The sequence below is a fragment of the Nicotiana tabacum genome, chromosome 21 (assembly GCF_000715075.1).
Source record: "Nicotiana tabacum cultivar K326 chromosome 21, ASM71507v2, whole genome shotgun sequence".
NCBI classification, from domain to species: Eukaryota; Viridiplantae; Streptophyta; class Magnoliopsida; order Solanales; family Solanaceae; genus Nicotiana; species Nicotiana tabacum.
In genome coordinates this window covers 28421149-28445328 of record NC_134100.1, presented here as the reverse complement: position 1 = coordinate 28445328, position 24180 = coordinate 28421149, and the positions used below count along the sequence as shown (strand labels likewise).

General features: G+C 39.3%; 1 long non-coding RNA gene across 2 annotated transcripts; it reads right to left on the bottom strand.

The window, feature by feature from the left end:
* Positions 1-2323: 2323 nt before the first annotated feature.
* Positions 2324-18702, bottom strand: LOC107829404 (uncharacterized). 2 transcript variants are annotated; one of them, XR_001657917.2, is made up of 2 exons: positions 18246-18695; positions 2324-2576 (listed from the first exon to the last, which is right to left on the bottom strand). It is a non-coding gene; the product is annotated as an uncharacterized LOC107829404 (long non-coding RNA). The 2 variants fall into 2 exon arrangements; XR_012704347.1 differs by lacking the exon at positions 2324-2576 and adding an exon at positions 13379-15578 and having other exon boundaries at positions 18246-18702.
* Positions 18703-24180: the final 5478 nt, after the last annotated feature.

The window sequence follows — 24180 nt, the reverse complement described above, 5'->3', positions numbered from 1 at the left end:
AGAATATCAGCATGGTCCGAAAGAATTTGGAGTTAATATCAGTAAACCAAATTAACCATCATAAGTACCTTTTGGCTTAACTTGTTTTCAATTATTTTCTATGAGGCAAACGAGAGGAGATTGGATGGAACTTAAGAACATAATGCATATTATTCTTTATTAACCAAAATTTTAGTTAAAATAGTACGAGCTAGCGTATGTAAAGTCATTGAAAAATAGTACTATTTTGCTACAACAGGGACCGGTCTAGCATAATATACTACAGATCGGTGCACCTGTGTATGAAATTCCAGCATATTATGCTGGAACTCCAACACGCGGAAAGTTTCAGCATAATATAATAGAGATTGGAGCACCTGTGTATGAATTTCCAGCATATTATACTGGACCGGTATATTATACTGGAACTCCAGTATATTATGATGGAGTTGAAGTATAATTATGCTGGAACTCCATTATAATATGCTGAAGTTCCACTATACTTATGCTGGAACTCCACTATAATATACTGGAGTTTCACTATACTTATGTTGGAACTCCAGTATATTATGCTGGAGTATTTTCCGAATTTTGAACAGTATTTTCGTTCAGATTTATCTTTACAGAAAAAGTGGCTAAATTTCGATTTCTTTTGAAACTGTAGCTATTTTTGAATGACCACTTGTAAATCTAGCTATTTTTGAATTTCTCCCAAAATTTAGTATTTATTTCCTTGAGTTCGGCCCTGAGCTCGGTATGAGCCAGCCCGTCACTAATATACACATAGTTGGGAATTTGGTGGGACGAACAAGGACCATATTGGCATTCTTGAAGAATGTTAAAATAGCACGGGCTAGCCAGTTCTCGAATTGGTCATTCAGAAATAGCCAGCGTTTGCAAAGTCATTAAAAAATAGCCACTATTTTGCTGCAACAGGGATCAGTCCAACATAATATACTGGAGATCGGTGCACCTGTGTATGAACTTCTAGCATATTATGCCAGAACTCCAACACGCGGAAAGTTCCAGCATAATATACTGGAGATTGGAGCACCTATGTATGAACTTCCAGCATATTATACTGGATCGGTATATTATACTAGAACTCCAGTAAATTATGCTGGAGTTCCGGTATACTTATGCTGGAACTCCATTATAATATGTTGGAGTTCCAGTATACTTATGTTGGAACTCCAGTATATTATGCTAGAGTATTTTTCGAATTTTGAACAGTATTTTCGTTCAGATTTATCTTACATGAAAAGTGGCTAAATTTCGATTAATTTTAAAACTGTGGCTATTTTTGAATGACCACTTGTAAATCTGGCTACTTTTTAATTTCTCCCTTGAAGAATTCATTCCACTAGCTCGGGACCGAATATAATAAGTTAGGAATTTGTATTATATATCTATATCTATACTATATTAAAAGTATGAATGCCTTTAGTGAAATATCATTAGCATTTTTTACCATCCAAAACTAAATTTCATACTAGACAAAATAGTAATTTAATTATCTTTCTAATATTTAGGCTTTCAACTCAGCTAAAATTTTATTTATCAAATATTATCTTATCTGAATTAGGTAGAAATTTCCAAAATTTAAAATATTAAAATCAATTAAAGTTGCCTTTGTAAAATTATATACTACGATGAACTTTAAATTCAATTGGAGTTATGGAATTTATGTAAGTTAGATAGGGAGGGACCAAATCATATTCATATTCAAATTCATTAAGTAAGACGGTAAGATTCCACTCTCAAAAGGCATATTCTATATAGGACTTTACGTTATAAAGGACTTTGCATTTAAGTTTTCCTCTTTCTCCTTTTGGTAGTAATAACTCTTTAACCAAAAATAGAATTCTAATCAACATTATCTTTCTAATGCCGGAAGTTAAAATTTATATATGAGCATAATCAACACAGTCACGTCGGTTCTTAGGAGATATGGTTTCTCAGAATCTTGGATTGATTTAATTCATAATCTTATTTCTGGAGTGTGGTATTCAATTATCATGAATGGTTCAAGAGTTGGTTTCTTTACCTCCACACATGGCTTAAAACAAGGGGATCCCCTATCTCACTCTCCATTTATTTTTGTTGTACATGTCCTCTCAAGATCTCTAAATAATCTTAATCAAAATGACAATTTCGCTCCATTCTATGTGCCTCGTAAGGGGCCTATTATTAACCATCATGCCTAGATATTATTATCTTCACTAGTGGTAATATGTCACGATCCAAACTCAACAGTCATGATGGCGCCTTTGTGGAACTAGGTCAGCCTCACTCAACAAAACTCAACACAACATCAATAAGTTTGGAAACATTAACAGAAGCATTTTACATAAAACAAAACTGTTTGAAGCATCAGAAAAATCTCAAAGTGATACAATCAAGCCCAAAAATCAGGGTGTACATGAGTGTCTAGATAAATAAATACAGTCCACTACAGTATCTGAAGATATAAACTGAAAGTACGGCAGAGATAAAAAAGGAGGGTTAAGGCCTGCAAATGTCATGCAGCTACCTCGATAATCTCCAAACTCTGGAACCTAGATCAGCAACTGCCGCTCGACCCGTATTGCCTGGATCTGCACATGAGATGCAGGAAGTAACGTGAGTACACCAACTCAGTAAGTAACAAGTCCAAACTTTGGACTGCAAGGTAGTGAAGACCTCAACCGATACAGATAAAAACAGATATGAATGTGCAAAAACGTAGGCATGCTTTCAATTTAATAGGCAGTTCAAAACAGTAAAGTAGAACAGATATGAACAGTGTAAAGAATATATCTCTGCTACCTCTACTTGCCAATGCACATACTGTATTGAATTCTCCATGCTAACATCCCTATGTACTCACACTCTCAAATACTCAACAACTCGGTGTTGTATATGGCTCATACGACCCAGGGAAGATCCATCCCAAAATATATACACATCACTGACAACATTTACTTAGTACCGAGGAAGGCCAATCCAGCCCTGTGGAGCAGATCCATCTCCAGGTATCAATGCTTCAGACAAGATCCATGTCCTGGGAAGATCCATCCCTCAATAATATCAACTGCACTCACTAGGGGTGTGATACAGACTCAGGAGGGGCTCCTGCAGCCCAAGCGCTATTATAATCATCAATATATCCGTTGCAACGCGCAGCCTGATCCCATAATTGTCACTCATAACCAGGCTCTCGGTCTTACTCAGTCATCAACCTCTCCAGTCTCACCACATGCTCACAATGTCAAGAAAACAACCCAGAATAATGATATGATGAATCAATAAATAACTGAGACTGAGATATGATATAAAAATGCATGATCATGACTGAGTATGGAGTATTAAATGAAAACTAGTGAGATGACACCAAGAAACGATTGCTAAGGGTCCGAACAATACTGGCACAACGCCTAAAACATGATATCTAGTATAATTTACAGCTCAACTACGTTATCACACGATGGAAACATGGAATAACAATAAGGTAGAACCACTATACAGTGCCATGGAGTCAACTAGGTCACAATTCTCACGGTGCACGCCCGCACGCCCGTCACTTGGCATGTGCGTCACCTAAATACTAATCACATAACTCATAGCTCAGGGTTTCGAACCTGCAGAACGAAATTTGGAAGCGTTACTTACCTCAAACCTAGCCAAATAGCCTACTCTACGACACCTTTGTCTCTCAAATCAACCTCCAAACGTCCAGAATCTAGCCACAAGCAATACAATACAATCAATATAGGCTAAAAGAACCAATTCCACAAGAGAAATACCAAATTTTAATTAAAAATCCGATATCAACTCAAACCCAGCCCCTGGGGCCATGCTCGGAATCCGACAAAATTCACAAAACTAGAAAGCCCATTCACTCACGAGTCTACCTATACCAGATTTATCAAAATCCGACCTCATTTGGTCACTCAAATCCCCAAAATCCACTCTCCAATTCTCAAGCCCTAAATTCCCAAATTTCTAGTTCAAATCCCTAATTAGATGATGAATAAAGCCATAGATTCACGAAATTTATACCATTATGGGATAGAATCACTTACCCCAACGTTGCTCCTTGAAAACTTTCGAGAAATCGCCTCTCTCCCGAGTTCCTCAAGTCCAAAATTGAAATGGAGGACAAAACATCAAGCTGGGGTTTTCTGCCTAGCAAAATCGCACCTGCGGAACCGCATATGCGAAAAGGGCTCCGCTTTTGCGAAAATTCATTAAAAGAATTATCCCGCTCTTGCGATTACCTGACCGCATCTGCGTCCACCGCAAATGCGGGAACCTAGTCGCACCTGCGATCCAACTGCGCATCTGCGCCTATCAATCCGCTTTTGCGACCACCGCAGATGCAGGATTTCCATCGCACCTGCGGTGTGAGCCCAGGCCTTCCCTTAGCCGCATATGCAGCTCTTCCTTCGCTCCTACGACCTCGCACTTGCGGTTCCCGCTCCGCAGGTGCGGAAACACCAGTAGCAACAGCTTTAGCTGCATTTTCCAACTCCAAACATTCTGATAACTATCCGAAATCACCCCGAGCCCCTCGGGACCATAATCAAACATACCAACAGACCATATAACCCAATAAGAACTTAGTCAAACCTTCGAATTACCCAATAACACTCGGATTCAAGCCTAAGAACTTCTAAACTTCGAATTCTGCAAACGGCGTTTAAACCTATCAAACCATGTCCGAATGACTTCAAATTTTGCAAACAAGTCAGAAATGACACCGCAAACCTATTCCAACTTCCAGAATTCCATTCCGACCCCGATATCAAAATTTTCACTGCCGGCCAAAATCACCAAAATTCTAACTTTTGTCAATTCAAGCCTAATTCTACCACGAGCCTCCAAAACATATTTCGGACGCGCTCCTAAGTCCAAAACTAACAAACGAAGCTAACAGAACTATAAAAATTCAAATCCGAGGTCTTTTACACATAAGTCAACTTCTGGTCAACTTTTTCAACTTAAGCTTCCAATTATAAGACTATGTGTCTCAATTCACTTTGAAACCACTCCGAACCCAAACCAACTAACCCAATAGATCATAATATAGTCGAATAACACAAAAGAAGTAGGAAATGGGGGAACGAGGCTATAACTCTCGAAATGACCGGCCGGGTCGTTACATCCTCCCCTTATTTAACAAATGTTCGTCCTCGAACGGGTCTAGAAACATACTTGGAGCCTCTAATAGGTGTGAATATCTGCTCCACATATCCTGCTCTGTCTCCCAAGTGGCCTCCTCCACGGGCTGACCTCTCCACTGCACCTTCACTGAAGCTATATCCTTTGACCTCAACTTCCGAACCTGACGCCCCAAAATAGCCATCGGCTCCACATCATAAGTCAAATTACCATCCAACTAAACCGTGCTGAAATCCAAAACATGATATGGATCGTCGATATACTTCCTAAGCATAGAAACATGAAATACTAGATGCACACCCGATAAGCTAGGTGGTAAAGCAAGTTCATAAGCCACATCTCCGATCCTTCGAAGCACCTCAAACGACCCAATGAACCGAGGGTTCAACTTGCCCTTCTTTCCAAATCTCATAACACCTTTCATGGGTGAAACCTTCAGCATGACCTTATCCCCAACCATGTAAGACACATCACGGACCTTTCTGTCAGCATAACTCTTTTGTCTCGATTACACTGTGCGAAGCCGCTCCTGAATCAATTTCACCTTGTCCAATGCATCCTGAACCAAGTCTGTACCCAAAAGCCTAGCCTCACCCGGCTCAAACTAACCCACTGGATATCTACACTGCCTCCTATATAAAGATTCATATGAGGCCATCTGAATACTCGACTGATAATTGTTGTTGTAAGAAAACTCCACGCGTGGCAGAAACTAGTCCCATGAAACCCCAAAATCAATGACACAAGTGTGTAGCATGTCCTGCAATATCTGAATAGTGTGCTCGGACTGTCCGTCCGTCTGAGGGTGAAATATTGTGCTCAACTCAACTTGAGTGCCCAACTCTCGCTGCACGGCCCTCCAAAATTGTGATGTAAACTACGTGCCTCTATCTGAAATGATGGAAAATGGCACTCATGAAGGCAAACAATCTCTCTGATGTAAATCTCAACCAACAGCTCTGAAGAATAGGTAGTGCTAACAGGAATAAAGTGCACGGACTTGGTCAGCCGATCCACAATCACCCAAATAGCATCGAACTTCCTCAAAGTTCGTAGGAGCCCAACTACGAAATCCAAGGTAATCCGTTCCCACTTCCACTCTGGAATCTCTTTCTTCTGAAGCAAGCCACCCGATCTCTGATGCTCATATTTCACCTGCTGACAGTTGAGACACCGAGCTACAAACCCAACTATATCTTTCTTCATTCTCTTCCACAAATAGTGCTATCTCAAATCTTGATACATCTTCGCGGCACTCGGATAAATGGAATATCGAAAACTATGGGCTTCCTCCAGAATCAACTCTCGTAGCCCATCCACATTTGGGACGCATATCTGGCCCTGCATTCTCAATACCCAGTCATCTGATGACATCCAAATCAACTACTAAAAAGTAAATGAATACGGTCACATGCAAAATAATTTACCCATATATGAGTTGGGGTCGAATCCCACAAAGGACAATATGTAGGCGATTAGGAATGTAAGAGAGTTATCACTTGTTATGCAGTGCCAAACACTTAGAATTATTTTGAGAAAATATTTATATCTAATTGCGAAAATATAAACTAACCTAGAAAGCAATTAAAATGATCAATGGCTAAAAGTATGGATGCATGAGGAATTACACTCAAATAACGATCTAATGTATTTTACGATTTTACAAATATGAGCAAGTTTATGTTAATTAGCCTCGGGTAATAATTCTATATTAGCTTCTTCCGAAGACTAATAAGACTTCCTAATTGAATTATCCCTAAAACAATTAAGAGATTAAGCACACCTGATTTTGGCTACAAGTAGTTCAATCCTATCCCTAGGTAGAATCTATAAAATGAGGGTTAAGGCCTCAAGTTCTCGTTAATTAATTTTTTCCAACCCCGAATAATCTTTTCCAAAATTAATTCGAAGTTAATGGGTGAGTCCTAGGGTTAGCTAATCCCTTTAGAAACATTAAAGAACAAGAATAATTAAAGAAACAATAACTCACTTCATAAAAGATAAAAAATCATTCAATGCATAAGCTGCCAAGATTTTTAATCCACACTTTAAACATGAATATTTTCATAAACAAGACTCAAGTGTTGGAATAAATACTACACACATAGATATACAATACAAAGCAAGGAAAGGAAGAAATGAACATAAATGAGTAAGAAATTCTCAACCGAAAACTTCAAATCTTCAAGACCCAAGTGTGTGTGCAAGAACCCTAGCTTCCAAACTTGTTCTCTCTAGTCTTAGGACTGAAAATTAAGCCAAAAATATGTTTCCCATAGGCTAGGTCATATATTTGAGGGTTTGGAGTTGAGAAAATATGAAATGTCATTCCTGCCCAGTCTGAAGTCCGTTGACCGCACTTGCGGAAGAATTCTCGTAGGTGCGTCTTTGAAGAAGTGGATCGCCTATCGCAGATGTGAAAATTGAAGGGAAACTTTGGCTCCACAGATGCTGACTCTCAAGCGCAGATGCGTAACCGCAGAAGCGGTTCTTGTGTCGAAGATGTGATCCCAGGCAAGGTAGCTCAAATCCGCAGATGCGGACCATTTCCTCGCAGATGCGAGGTAGCTTTTGTGACCAGTCTTCCGCAGATGCGAGGTAACTTCTGCGACCAGTCTTCCGCAGATGCGGAATCACTGAAGAGTTTCGCGTTGTTTCAACCCTTTTTGATCAATTCCACTTAAATTGAATGCAACTCTCTTCATGGCATCATTTACCTGAAAATCTAACAATACACACCATAAACGCCCTCATATTATAATTAAAGTACATAAAAACTAAAGAAAAGAGACTAGAATGAGTGGTAAAATCACCACTCATCATCATCACCAATAGTCATATCTCTGGCATCACCGTGCTGAACCTTGTCCTTGAGGACAAGCAAATGAGGATCATCATATTGGCGTTCTCTAATGCGATTGAATAAGGACGACCGAGAAACCATATAACCTAGGATCCGACTGGACTCCGAAATATCCAATCTCACGAACCGATTGGACAAGGCCTGAACATCAACTGAAAGAGGTCTCTCACCAGCATGAAGGAATGCATGACTACCCATACTCACTGCCTTTCTACTCAAGGCATCAGCCACCACATTGGCCTTTCCCAGATGGTACAAAATGGTAATATCATAGTCCTTTAGCAGCTCCAACCATCTTCGCTGCCTCAAATTGAGATTCTTCTGCTTGAACAAGTGCTGGAGGCTACGATGATCAGTAAACACCTCACAAGATACACCATAGAGATAGTGCCTCCAAATCTTCAACGTGTGAACAATGACAGCCAACTCCAAATCATGAACAGGGTTGTTCTTCTCATGGGGCTTCAACTAACGTGAAGCATAAGCAATCACTCTACCCTCTTGCATCAAAACACACCCAATGCCGATCCGAGAAACATCACAATACATGGTATAAGAACCAGAAGTTGATGGCAGAATTAACACTGGAGCTGTGGTCAAGGCAGTCTTGAGTTTCTGAAAGCTCGCCTCACACTCATCACTTGAAAAGAGCACCCTTTTGGGTCAATTTGGTCAAAGGCGATGTAATAGACGAGAAACCCTAAACTAACTGATTGTAGCAACCAGCCAGACCAAGAAATCTTTGAATCTCTATGGCTGAGGACGATCTAGACCAACTCTGAACCGCCTCTATCTTCTTTTGATCAACCTGGATACTCTCGCTGGACACCACGTGCCCCAAGAACGCTACTAAACTAAGCCAAAACTCACACTTGGAGAACTTGGCATAAAGTTTCTCCTCCCTCAACCACTGCAATACAATCCTCAAATGATTAGCGTGCTCCTCCTGGCTATGAGAGTACACTAGGATATCATCAGTAAATACAACAACGAACGAGTTGAGATAAGGCTGAAACACGTTGTTCATCAAATACATAAACACTGTTGGGGCATTGGTCAGCCCAAATCACATCACAAGGAACTTATAATGACCATCGGGTCCTAAAAGCTCTCTTAAGAATGTCTGAGTCCCAAATCTTCAACTGGTGATACCCTAACCTCAAGTCGATCTTGGAGAACACCCTTTCCCTCTGAAGCTGGTCGAATAAATGATCAACACGAGGCAAAGGATACTTGTTCTTGATTGTGAATTTGTTCAACTACCTGTAATTAATGCACATTCTCTTGGTGCCATCATTCTTCTTCATAAATAGAACTGGTGCACCCCAAGGTGACACACTAGGCCGAATAAACTCCTTATCAAGGAGTTCCTGAAGCTACTCCTTCAATTCCTTTAACTCTGATGGTGCCATACGATACGATGGAATAGAAATGGGCTGAGTGCCCAGCACCAAATCAATACCGAAGTCAATATCCCTATCCGGTGGCATGCCCGACAGGTCTACAAGAAGCACGTCTGGAAAATCGTGTACCACCCAAACTGAATCAATAGTAGGAGTCTCTACGCTGACATTCCTTATAAAGGCCAAATAAGAAAGACAACCCTTCCTAACCATCCGCTGGGCTTTTAAGAACAAAATTACTCTACTGGGAAATAATCCAAAGAACTTCGCCACTCAATCCGTGGCAACCCCGTCATATCCAACGTCACCATCTTAGTGTGACAGTCCAGAATAGCATGACATGGATACAACCAATCCATGCCCAATATGACATCAAAGTCAACCATACTAAGCATCAACGGATCAACTCTAGTCTTTAATGACCCAATAGTCACTATACACGACCGATATACACGGTCCACAATAATAGTATCGTCCACCAGCGTAGATACACGAACAGATGAAACTAGAGACTTACGGGGCATGTTCAGATAATGAGCAAAATATGATGACACATATGAATAGATGAAACTAGGGAGTTCTGAAGCAATGGCATCTGGTCCGGCAGGGAGTTCATAAAAATGGGCCTGACTGCCACATGATCTGCCTCCCACTCTAGGAAGACCCCTACTCCAACTTCCGGAATTCCATTCCAACCCTGATTTCAAAATTTCCAGTGTCGGCCAAAATCGCCAAAATTCTAACTTTCGTCAATTCAAGTCTAATTCTACCACGGGCCTCCAAATCACATTTCAGACACGCTCTTAAGTCCAAAACCTCCCAACGAAGCTAACAGAACCATAAAAATTCAAATCTGAGGTCATTTACACATAAGCCAACTTTCGGTCAACTTTTTCACCTTAAACTTTTAATTAAGAGACGATGTGTCTCAATTCACTCCGAACCCGAACCAACTAACTCAGTGGATCATAATATAGTTTAAGAACACAAAAGAAGCATAAAATGGGGAATGGGGATGTAACTCTCGAAATGACTGGCCAGATCATTACATAATAACACTATTATTAAGATAATTATGAAAGTGATTGATGATTATGAAAGAAGCTCTGGCCAACTGTTCAATAGAGATAAAATTTATTTGTGACTGCTCCTAACACATGTGCTCTCAGAATGAATAGGATGAGGGATTATATAGGTTTCATGAACAAAGAATTCCCATTTAACTATCTCGGTTGCCCTCTTTATGTGGGCAGAAAGAAAGTTGCTTATTTTGATGACATGGTTCACAAAGTAATAAAAAGACCTAATGGTTAGCATGGAAAAATACTTTCCCATGGAGGAAAATTGGTTCTTATTAACAATGTTTTGCAATCACTTCCTATTTATACCCTTTTCTGCTATGTGCCCTCCTAAATCAACCTTTCGTCTCATTGAAAAAATAGTTTTCCAATTTCTTCCGGGGAACAGATAGTGATCATAAGAAATATCATTGGATATCTTGGAAGAATTTATATTTTCCTACTGAAGAAGGAGGCATAGGAATTAGGAGAATGGAAGACATTAGTGACGCTCTAGCCACAAAAAGATGGTAGAGGTTTAGAACTACACCATCTCTGTGGGCTAACTTTCTGAAGAATAAGTACTGTATTAGAGCACATCCAGCAACTAAACAATGGGCATGTGGTAACTCTCACTCTTGGAAACATCTGACTAAGGTAAAAAAGAACGCAAAATTTTATATGGTGTGGCAAATAAACTTAGGGAATTGTAGTTCCTAGTGGGACAATTGGTCTTCTAAAGGTCCTCTTGCAAATCTGGCCCCAGGTACATATAAAAGTCCAAAGATCCTTGTCAAAGACTTTATTCAGAACGGGGAATGGAATATCAATAAACTCCATAACATCCTTACAAGCTCTATGGTTCTAGCACATAAAGGAGATTGAGATAGGGTGGAGCACATCACCACATAAAATTTACTGGAACATTACGCAATATGGAACTTACTCCAACAAGTCTGCTATGGAAATTATCAGAAGTAGCAAATGTAAGGAGCAGTTATTAAGCAAGGTATGACATTCTTCCATCCCATTTAATATCTCATTTCTTACTTGGAGATTATGGTATAGAAAACTACCATTGGATGATGTGTTAATCAACTTTGGTAAACAAACTGTTTCCAGATGTAACTGTTGTAGTAACCGTAAAACTGAAACTATTGATCATGTTTACCAGTCCATACTGATTTCTGTTACTCTGGGGATTAACTCTCCCCTCTTGTAGTCGCGTTGGAGTCACGGACTTATTTCTCAAAATGAGGATATAACCTTATGGCCTATACTCTTTCGTTATCATAAGACCCATCACCTTTCGTCTCTTTCTTCATTTGACTATAGGTTCTGTAACATTGTCATCATTTCTTTTTTGACCTACCATTATGATCTGTGTATCATATCTTACTCAAAATGCTTCATTAACTCTCTTCTTATTACTCTGCTAATATTTCTGCATATCCCTTTTCTTGTGAAAACTTCAATATGACATTCTTTCGGTTTTAGCTTTCCTTTGCTCCATCTAGTGGCTCTTCAACTTGCTTAACGTTCTCGCTTTACTAGTGATGCGAGCCACACTAAGGTAATATTTATCTCTTCAAGGCTTATAGTGCCTGTCTTGTAGTACTCATACCTGGCTACATTATTTTAGAGTGCACCATCTAGGTGTCTCATGAAAACATGATCTCTGTTACATAATTGTAACAGCATATTGCAATTATCAACAAATCATCTTTCTTGCCAACACTTCTCATTTCACTGCAATAATCCCTCAAATGGGCTACCGTATCTCCACACCCATCATACAAGTTAAACTTTGGCACTTTAAACCCCGCAGGCAGACGAACGTCAGGGGACCCAGACAATTCTTTGTAAGCCATGCTACCCTGATCTCCCATTCCTTGCTTGTTCTTTAAGGACTGTTCTATGACTTTCAGCCTCATGGGTATCCCATCTCGCCCTTTTCTTCCTGTGAACTTTTCATTTTCAACATGAGGCTCATCCCGCGGGCCCTGCTTGTATGAGTTGGGAACCTTGTGGGCAACCTTTGAGGGGTAATATTGGGCATCGTGAGCTTTGAGTGAGTGTTCATTATTGGGGATGGTGGATAAGACAGGAGGGCAATTTTTGGGAAAGGTAATTTGAAGATGAGTGATGGAGCTACTAGGGTGGTTGGGAAAGCCATGATAAGCGGGTGGATCTGGAGAGTATGGGGAATCATCTGTCATTGTGACCGGTGTTTGGGTAAGGGTAGCATTTAGGAAACTAGGTGGTGGCGGGGGTGGTGCCTTCCCAGTCATCCAAGCCTGATACATGTCCACCATGTGTTGTCTTAACATCTTTACCTCTTCAACCAACCCATTGTCTTGTTCAACCAACTGCTTTTGGGCACCGGTATCAACCAACCCAATTCTATTATTGTCTGCCATTGCCTTATGACTTTATGTTGTAGAGATGAGTTACTACTTCAAGACCCACAAACCAACCAACCTTCTGTGCTGAATTGTCAACAACAAACTTGTTAGTGATTCGAGCTTAACAGATTAGGCAACCGCACATTTAAGGAATGAATGCACCTAAGCAGTTAACCGTTTCTATTATGCATTTGATCGGTTGCTTGCGTCATCCCGACTTTTCCTTATTTCCATTTGCAACTTCTTCTCCTTTCTTTTCACTCATGCCTTTCTATGCTTGATTTCTTTTTGTTTTTATCCTCTCATTTCTCTCTCTTGTTTTGCCATTGTTTCCTCCCCATGGTTTCTTATTTTTCTCTCTTTTCTTTTCTTGTTTTTCCTCTCTTTTTTTTTCTTTTTTTTTGGTTATGGTCGAATCTTATGGAGACTGCCTACGTATCATGACCCCGCATGAATCAGACCGAGCGTAGTTCTTAGAGATAAGTGCAGAAAATAAATAACAAAATATTTTTGGGATTTCAAATTTTTCCATAAAATAAAACAGTTTTGATTACAACCACTCATTCTACCAAATTATAAAATTGACAGACTCAAAAAGGGAAATTAACAGACTCTGACTCAGAACAAGACCAAAGACTCTGACAAAAAGGTGAAAACAATAGACTCGAAAACCAACTAACAGACTCCAATAAAAGAAAATATAGACTCGCAAACAGACTAATAGAGTCCAATGAAAATCATGAATACATTAATGCCTCAAATGCTTCTGGGGCTCGCGGGACATCATTCGGTCTCGCCACGGGCCTATATGCAATATCCCTTTGAAGCCTCTCGAAGTCACTCATTATCTACCGGACAAATATCATCACTGCCGCGAAGAAGGTGGTGCGAGTCATATCCTCACATGCTTGGCATTTCACAACAATGTAGTCGACAATGGTTCTGATCCTCTCTCGGATTCTACCCTTTTCTTGAAGCAGACGGCCGACCTGTTGATTCCGGGCTTCTAACACCTGAGTGTTATGGAGATGTTGATTTTGCAACTGTTACATTTCTTCCTCCATCCGAGCCATCAAACATAATAGTGTTCCCTATCAGCTTTAAAGTCCTTGGCCTACTTGGCTACCTCATTCTCGAAGGTAGTCATTTTTCTCTTCAGGCTGGTGATTGTCCCTTCATACTTTCTTTTCATTTTTCGCACAAACTATGCCCGCCCTTTTGCATTTTCTGCCAATTGAGCACGGACTTTTGCCAGACTGGACTTAGACTTTTCTAGGTCATATTGACACTTAGGGGCTTTCTTTTTCAGACTGCTTATAAGCCTTTCATCCGCTCGGCTTCTTTCCGGGTTTCTAGCAGCTATTTTCAACTTCCGGATTTGAGCTTTGAGGGCTTCATTTTCATGCGTTAACTTCTTCTTCTCGCCTTCATCTGCGGCGTCTTGCAACCCATTCTCAAACTGAAGGTCCTTGACTTGCTTTTCCAGCCTACTTATGGCGGCTTAGTACTCATTTTCTTTGGTCAACCAGTCCCATTGCACCTGTGTTCCATCGGTAAATTGTTGGACATGGGGTTTCTTTGCGGGCCTTTCGGGCTCAAGATGAACTCGGGATCTTTTACCATACCAAGCAGTGTAACTAGGCTCCACCTCGCCTTTGGATAGATCTCGTACTTGAGTTCTAGGATCTAAGAATCTGCACTGATGCCAAATCCGACGCACTTTTTCTTTTGGAAAAGCGGCTTTTGGTTCCAACTCAATAACCTGCCGACTTAAATCGTTATTATGTGGGATGGTCTGGTATAGGCTTAACTGACATAGAACTCGGAACAGAGCATAAGGCTGGATACTCCGAAGGCCCATCAACAACAGAAAACATACCTCAACCGACATATAAATTACTTCACTGACAGAGAGCCACCCGAATGTCCATTCGACCTTATTTACAATCAAAGATCTCAAATGAGCATTCCATGCTTTCGTACCATCCGGGAACTCATCTTTCTCATGAATTGTAACAGCATATTGCACCCTTCAAAGAACTTTCCCCCTTCTCGACAAAGGTTTGGAGCTCGGTAAATTTCTGCCAAAATCATCGGCACTATGGTCCCATTTGCCTTTTTCATCATAAAGTCGGCTACCCCCACGAGTCCTAGCTCTATGTTCCCATCTTTTTTGGGGAAAATCAAAGTACCCAGGAATGCCATTACAAAAACTAATCCTCTCTGAGCTTCCCATTTGTCTTGGTTTCCCGCGTGAGTAAGACTGGTATTTGGCGTCTCGAAGCCACGGGGATTCCCGTAACGTCGGTACAAACAGTAGAAGGTACAGAATCCTTTGGCCAAATTTCCATCTCGGATGTCCCGACTGATGCTTAACAAGTCCAAATATTTGTGAGGGGTTACTGTTCTTGGTGCTACCGGGTATTGATTTCTAGATTCCCCTCGAAACCGGCGTAGCCTGCTATCTCTTCCAGTGTAGGAGTTAACTCGAAATCAACAAAGTGGTATACATTATGTACTGGGTCCCAAAATGGTATCAAAGACTCAATTATGTCCTTTTTCAGCTTAACCTTCAAGAGCCCGACAGGACCACCCAACGCTTTTGTCACAACTTTTCTGCTATTGTCCCCAAATCATGCCACCACATATGTAACTCCAACGGGATCTCTTCACGGACTGAGAAAGGTTTAATTGAATTGTGCTCATCCTGCACATTTATTAAGGTGATTTTAATTAAAAGAAAATTATGAATCATTTTAACTCAAGAAAAATGACCATTTTTTTTCAAAATTTTCACAAAAATATCCGGCTTTTCCAATATGAACTTTCAGCACTCCGAAAATGAAGATTTTAAGGTTGTGTTTGCTAACCGGGAAAAACCTTGAAAAATGACCAAAGGTGGATATTCTTGCAAAAACGGCCTTCCGGCGCCCTTTTGGGGATATTCGGCTATTTTAGACAATAATGGCATCACCTTACTTATTTGTAATAAAATTAAAATGTTCTTTTTGGGCTATTTTTGCAAAAAGAAAGTTGGACCCGATGTGGGTTGCCTACGTATCTCACACCCTGTGAGAATCAAACTGGCGTAGTTCGGGCAAATAAAATAAAACCAATTATTTTTCAAAACAAAACTGTTTTTTTTTTTCATTTTTCTCAAAAAATTCGGCAGAGTTTCAGTACCATTTGGACATTGGATTTTCCAAAACAGGCAATTTAACTCATTTAACCCTCACATTGCTATTCTCTTTTTTTCAACTTTTCTCCCATTATTCAAAAGCTGGTCAGCACGCAAATCCAAATCAAATAAATGCACAAGTAGCAAGTAAGATGCATCAGGATGGTCTTTTCATTTTTGGTACACCTGTCCTAGACAGACCCAACCCCTGTGTTGAGTCTCGAAAGTCAAATGCACGTGATGCAAACAAATGTTCCTACTAGGGATCCGATATGAGGTCTTGTTATACTAGATTTAAAACTTGGGTTTATTGTTCTAGACTTGGCTTAGCCGAGCGGACAACTCGGGCCGAGGGGGGCAACGTACCGGGAATACAGAAGCTTCACCGGCTTTGCAACTTGTCCGAACCTCGTTCTAAAATTTGGGATATGACTCTAACAGAAGAGAAGTCACACAAAGTGCACACTCCTCCATGATTTAGAAGAATCAGAGAGAAGAAGAATTTCGTAGCAATTTATATACATTTCACAGAATATCAAAGCGGTAAAAGCAACACTTAGCACATTAGGCCCAAACATGTAACAAAATCAGATAACTAATAAAGCTAACTATAATAATTCATCTAAGCTCGAATTCTGAACCCTGAACCAGAGATTCTGGGTTCGATTCCCAGCAGAGTCGCCAGAGCTGTCACACCTCCTTTTTACCTACATCCCCGGAAGAGGTATAAGGGAGTTTTTCCAATTTAGGTGATAATCGAATCGGGATTTTTTTTTTATTAAAAATCAGAGTCGCCACTTGGGATAATTTTATGGTGTCCCAAGTCACCGGTTCAAATCACGAATCGAGGAAAAGATTGACTCTGTATTACAGTCCGCGAACCAAAAATCTGCATAAGAAATTTTGTTAACCCGGGAGAAGGTGTTAGGCATTCCCGAGTTCCGTGGTTCTAGCACGACCGCTCAACTATTATTATTGGCCTAATTATCTAATTTAAAAACATTTTGAACCTATGTGCATTTTAGCTTTAAACCGCTTTTAAATATTTTAAGGAAGATTTCAACGTCATCTAAAATACGTCTTTGAACCACGCCACATGAAATGCACCCGCAGTCCGAGACACATTTTATATAACGTTGTTAAGATTTGGATTTGGGTCACATGAAATGCACACCCGAGTTTAGGAAGGTAATTTTAAATTATGCGCCTAAAGCAAACTACGAAATTCATTTTTTATAACTAGGTTATGAAATTAATACGAGGGCCTTGTATAATTAAAATTTGGATGGCACACCTCAGACTATATGAACTAAATTTAATTAACGGCCAAGTAGAAACAATTTTATTGCTAAGAAAGCTTGATCTAAGTTGCGCGAACGGATGCTCTAAGTTTGTTTTTAGGATTATAATTATGTCACGCGAACGTGTACGTAATCACGATAATTTGAGTAAAAGCTTACCTAGAGGCATCTGCAATTATAAGGTTCCCCAAGAGCACTGAATGCTAGGTATGCATAACACAAAAAATTAATAAGTTCACTGACTTTCCAATATCTTAGATCATCCTTAACTATTTGTAAAATAAACAAATTTTAAATCACCGTACACTTAGACATTAGTGTTAGAAAGAGAAATATAGTGACTTCTATGGTATTGTTGGACAACTAACTGCATCAAGATTAATAGACTCCTAATTTGTATAGTCCACTGCTTCATATTTTAGAGAGTCAACACAGAATTCTAAAGAAGCCAATATCTGATTAAGTTTCTAAAGAAAACATTTACAAACAAATTGCATATATTCACACATCTATGATCTATACACTTTGGTATATCCATACTGTGTTCAAGGCTCCATGACGACTCTTCAGATCAAACAAATGTTTGTAAGACCAAATATGTAATCCCATGGTCTAGAACTCACACGTATGACACACTATTAAAGTACTGGAATCTCCTCAAATCCATCTTAGCAGAAAATGTTTCATTTTTCTAGAAGTAAAAGGTATGGCATCTAAGGGGAAGCATATCATTACTAATTTTAGTTTAGCAATATTAATCAATTGTCGACAGATAGAAGCAAGACAGATCTGGTCATCGAACAAAAAGGACAGAGAAAAATCGAACATATTCATTGAGTCAAAAATCCCAATACTCATTCACATTCAAAAGAGGATTTGGTAGATGTATACATACCTAAATAGCTGAAAATAAACTGATTACAACAAGCAAGGGTCTAAAATAGAAGATGAATTTCGAGCTCCCGGCAGCGAACAAACACCAACAAAGTTCCTTCAACAGACCCGGAAATCGACTCCAAAACCGGAAGAAATTGAAAGCAGTCCTTTTAATTTTAGTTTTCAACTTTTGTTTGAAGCTCTTTGGATTTTATTTTTCCAGATTTTCGAAATCTAGCAATTTTGAGTGCTTGTATTGTTTTAGGAGTGTGTGTGTGCTAAAAACGTGAGTGAAGGAGTGAGAGCAGGAAGGTGTGAGGATGGAAGAAGAGAGCAGGGGTTGTTGGGTTGGTTAAGGAGAAGACATTGAAATGGCTCTTCTTCTCTAAAGAAGAAGCTCAGTCGGTGGGGGATGTGTGAAGGAGACGAGATCCAGAGGGGGGGGGCCTTCCTGATGTAAAGCTGCACTCCTCCCTCAGATTTTTAGGCATTACCTATATGTAGAGGCTAGGTTTAGGCGTATTTTCCAATTAGTCCCTAGGTCTTTTTGTGTTAAGTCCTTAGGGTCCTTTTTATTTGTTTTTGGTTCTAAAGTAGAATCTAAAAGGGTCCATAGGTTTAATGGACTAATCCGAATTGGGCCAAGAATTGGGCTCTAACACTCTTAAAATTGTGATCTAACACCTTAATTGACTTCTTTTAAAATAAGACAAAAATACTACACAATGCAAAATCTAACATGAAACTATTATGTATTTTTGTATTTTCAATATTATGTAAAGATAAAATAAAGGTACTATTTTTGTATATTTTTTATTTAAATTATGAAAGATATGTAAGCTAAAAATATTTTTTTTTTGTAATTTTCCATTTTTATGACGAAAATAAAGTAAAGAAGTCAAAAATAGTTTAAATAGCTATATTAGGCCTAAATTAAATATTTACATGCTAAAATATAAAAAATCTTGGGGATGGTCAAAAATCACATGTCTACAGTGCTCATATGCTACAACTTTTGCAAAATCAACAATACCAATATTATCAACCTGCATAGTCCACATCTCAACCACAATGTGTACAAGAATTTCAATAACAACAATATAAATGACAAATATATGTATGAAAGATATAGCAATAGTCAGCAACTTTAACCTCAATGTGTTAATAGCTTTCACAATTATAACTTCAATAACCCACAATGAAGGTATTTCCCATAGAATGGAAACTTTTAATTCAAGAGTAAAATGTAAGCTTAACAATGCAAAAGATAGCATAAAAAAGCAAGTAAGTTTAAACGCATGAAAATAACTCAACAATGTGAAGAATGACATGTAGCGATGTGACGACCTGGCCAGTCGTCTCATGGGTTACGCCTCCATTTTCCTTATTTCTGCTTCTTTATGCTTTGCTATCCATGTTATGTGGTATCGGGTTGGTCGTATCGAATCCGAGATGATTTTGGTAAGGTTTGAGACACTTAGTCTCTTTTAAGGAAGTTTAAGTTGGAAAAGTCAACCGGATGTTGACTTATGTGTTAGAGGGCTCGGATGTGAGTTTCGGTGGTTCGGTTAGCTTCGGGAGGTAATTTGGGACATAGGAGTGCGATCGGAGTGGGTTTTGGAGGTCCAGAGTAGATTTAGGCTTGAATTGGTGAAGTTGATATTTTGGCGATTTCTGGTTGGTAGGAGAGATTGTGATATAGGGTCGGAATGGAATTCCAAGAGTTACAGTAGTTCCGTTGTGTCATTTGGGATGTGTGTGCAAAATTTCAGGTCATTCGGACGCGGTTTGGTTGGGTTTTTGATCAAACACGGAATTTGGAAGATTTTAGAAAGTTTGGCTTGAATCCGATGTGTTTTGGTTGCTTTGATGTTGTTTGAGGTGTTTTGAAGGTTGGTACAAGTTTGAATAAGGTTTTGGGTTATATTGGTGCCTTTGGTTGAGGTCCCGGGGGCCTCAGGTAAGTTTCGAGGGGTTGAACGGATCATTTTGAAGTTAAGAAAGTTGCAAATTTTGAGTTCCAGCAGTTGCAGGTGTTTTGGTCTTCGCGTTCGCGAGTGGACCCTCGCATTCGCGAAGGGTCAGGATGGGAGGCTTCAAGTTTGGTCTTCGTGTTCGCGAAGGGCCGGGTTAGTATGCATCGCGTTCTTAGAGGCATTGTCGCATTCACGTAGGTTTGAGAGACTGAAGCATCGCATTCGCGATGGTAGGGTCGCGTTCGCGAAGGAGAGTTTTGGTCAGCAGAATTTTTGTGCTTCGCAAACGCGAGCCTTTGACCGTGTTCGCGAAGTAGGATTTTTAGGCCTGGGCAAAAGTTTAAAAGGTCGTCTTGTCTGTGAATGTAGGGTTTATTTCCTCCATAGTTGGTCGTTCTTGGAGCTTTCTGAAGGAGATTGAAGAGGGATTCAAGAGGAATCACTTGGAAGTAAGATTTTTTGACTTAAAACTCGATTATTATGTGAATTACGCCTAGAAAAACATGAAAATTAAGCCAAAATTGAAGAACTAGGGCTTGGAAACTTAGACCTTTAATTGAGGATTTGAAGGACCATTTGGGGTCGGATTTGAGAACTTTTGATATGTATGAACTCGTCGAGAGATAAGGAATCTATTGACGTAAAAATTATCAAATTCCAAGACGTGGGCCCGAGGGTCGGGTTTTGGTAATTTTGGGATTTGTGTAGTATTTTGATTATTTTCGCTTGGGCTTCGTTCCCTTAGCCTATTTTGATATGTTCGTTCTGATTTTTGATAGATTCAATGCCAGTGGAGGCCGATTCGAGGGGCAAAGGCGTTGCGAGCTAGAGATTTGACCGGTTCGAGGTGAGTAATGATTGTAAATGATGTTCTGAGGGTTTGAAACCCCGGATTGCACATCGTAGTGCTATATTGAAGTGACGCACATGCTTGATGACGAGTGTGGGGTCGTGCACTGTTGGGGATTGTGACTTAGTCCATCCCAAATGACTATTTTACCGCATATTTGACTGAAATCTATTTGCTATCATCATGATTTGGGTTGAATGTCATATTTGGGCCTTGTGCCAACTATTTGAACCCTTCGGGGATTTTATTGATATTTCCTCACTATTTTGACTTTATACTTGAATTCAGTCATGTTATTTTCCATTGTTTTCGTACTCAGCCATGTTTACTCCGTTTTAATACTTAAATCATATTCTTAAATGATGTTTGGGCTGAGAAACACTGTTTTACTATAACCTAAGTGGCTTGTGAGGATTTTTGACTAAGTAAGGCTGAAGGTCTATGTTGTAAGGAAACACTAATATTGATTTGAGGCCGAGGGCCTGAGATATGTATGCCACGAGGTGGCTTGATTAATATGAGGCCGAGGGCCTAGTGATGATGCCACGAGGTGGCTTGATATTGCGCTTGGGCCGTAAAGGGCCCCTCCAGGAGTTTGTACACCTCCAGTGAGCGCGGGTACCCATTGTGATATGAGATTGAGCCCGAGGGGCTGGTATTGTTCTATGTGATTTGCCCAAGGGGCTGGTACTGTTCTGAGATATTTCCCGACGGGCGAATTTGTTGCTATTGTGCCCAAGGGGCGAGCCTTTATGTGTTTATTTTTCATATTTGTCTGCCAATTACCTGCTTAATTATTTAAAAAGGGTTTTCATGAAACTACATTTGAGTTAAAGGATTTTACCTACCTTTCACTGATTTACTGATACTAAATGGTTTTACTGCTTCTTTATAGAATGCTTTGTGCCTTACGTGATTTCTTGCTTTCAGTCTTTATTTACATTTGTTACTCACTGAGTTGGAGTACTCACTTTCCTCCCTACATCCCTATGTGCAGATTCAGGCATTGCGTATCCTGCTAGTGTGAGTTGAGAGCTCCCGGCGATATCAGAGTCCACGAGGTAACTGCTTGACGTCCGCAATCCCGTATTTCTCCTCATTTATCATTTCTGTCTCTTTTTAGACATTTGTACTAGTTTATTGACTTAGCAGATTTGTATTATGACTTATAGATGCTCATGACTAGTGACACCCCAGTTAGGGCTATGTTGGGTTGTTCTTCCGCGTATCTATGATATTATATGCTACTTTGGATTATTTATTCATGTTTTCGACCGTTTCTTAATGCTTAACTATTAAAAAAATTGGAAAATGGGAAGTGTCGGTTGGCCTTGTCTTCACGAGAGGCGCCATCACGACCGGGTCCGGGTTTAGGGTCGTGACAAACAACAACTACAAATGAATGCCTATAAGAATAATATTGACAATGGAAACTAGAACATGTAATAACAACTTTAATTAAGGCATGTAAGAATTAACATGACAAGGAAAGATAGAACAATTAATAACAACTTCAATTAAATGCTTATAAGTAACCTAAGAGTCTAAACCGGTCAATTTTTACATATAAGCCCGTATATCAATTTCAATAAATTTTTACACATGAAACTCGTGTATACACTCGTCATCTCATGTGCATGTCTTTCACATAATTCAAATAGTACACTTAAGCCAAATCCTAAGGGTGGTTTTTTATTTGCTGCAGAATTGCGGCACTGATACTAATTACATGGACTTTAGCTTGTCTTTTAAAGCATTATAAGTCATTTCTTATGTAGTTTTGGTGTTTTACAGAAAACCAAATTTGAAAAGCCAAGAACATAAAAAAGATGATAAAAACCCATAGAAGGGCAGAAATACGGCAGGTCTGACCGGAAAAGTGATGTGCGGGCCGCAGACCAACCGCAGAGTGAAGCTAGCCATCCTATAACTCTTGTGTCGACTGCATCATGATCGCACGAATGCAAAAAGTGTTTTTGTAAAAATGACTTTGTGGTACAATATACGGTCGTGAAATCATTATGCGGACCACATAACAGAAATGCGATGGAAAACTGGAGAACTGGGTAATCAGCTTTGCGAAGGAAATGAAGATATGCAGATCGCGAAAGCATTCTGGGACCCATTCTAATATGCAGGGTCATTTTTGTCACTTTTTGACCCCGACTTTTAGCCCATTATAAATAGAATAACTAGGATTTTTGTTGGACATCTTGTCGGAAAAAGAGCTACACTTAGAGCATTGAATAAACCATTATTATGGAAGCTTTTGAAGAGCAATTCTTGACATCTTTGTATGAATTATGACCTTATTTATTTCTTTGTTCTTGGATTCTAATATGAGTAGCTAGTTTTAAATACTAAGGTTGTGGACCCTAAATGGGTGTAATGTTAATGAGTGTGTACCATTGAGAATATATATATAATAGTTGGTTGGTACCTATTCATTTCTCATGCTTCATTTATTGTTGATGGTTGCAAACATTGACTAATGACATTTTACTCTATTTTTACTTGGAAAAGTGGGTCAGGGTTTGATAGAATTGAATAGCAAAAACTCTTTAAACCTTGCTTAATAGAATCACTTAGAAATAAGCAGGTTCAAAAATATTGGGTAGTCATTTAGGAACCATTTGCATGTCAAAGGACCTTCCATTAGAAAAATATTATATTAGCATCGATATCATTATATTCCATTGATGGGGACACAATCTTGGTTTTCTTAAATAAATTAATTACATTCTCGTAACAAAATAGATTTCTTGATAATTCACAATTACAACACTCTCTTTTTAAACTAACGGAGTAGGATTACGACTTAAGTCAAGTGTCACGATTCGAATTTCCCACCGTCAGGACCGTGATGGCACCTAACATTGAACCCTCTAGGCAAGCCAACATTATAGAATATTTTACTTTTTCCATTATCTTTAAATAATTAAAATTTTACAAAAGTAAATTAATGGAATGCGGAATAACACGGTTTAAGAGATTATCTTTAAGCTAATAACAGAAGCCGAAATAAAATCCACCCAGAACTGGTGTCACAACTCACGAACGATCTACGAGTACTACAAATAATGGTTTGAAGAAAGTTTACATCTGTCTCAAAAGTAGATAAAACAGAA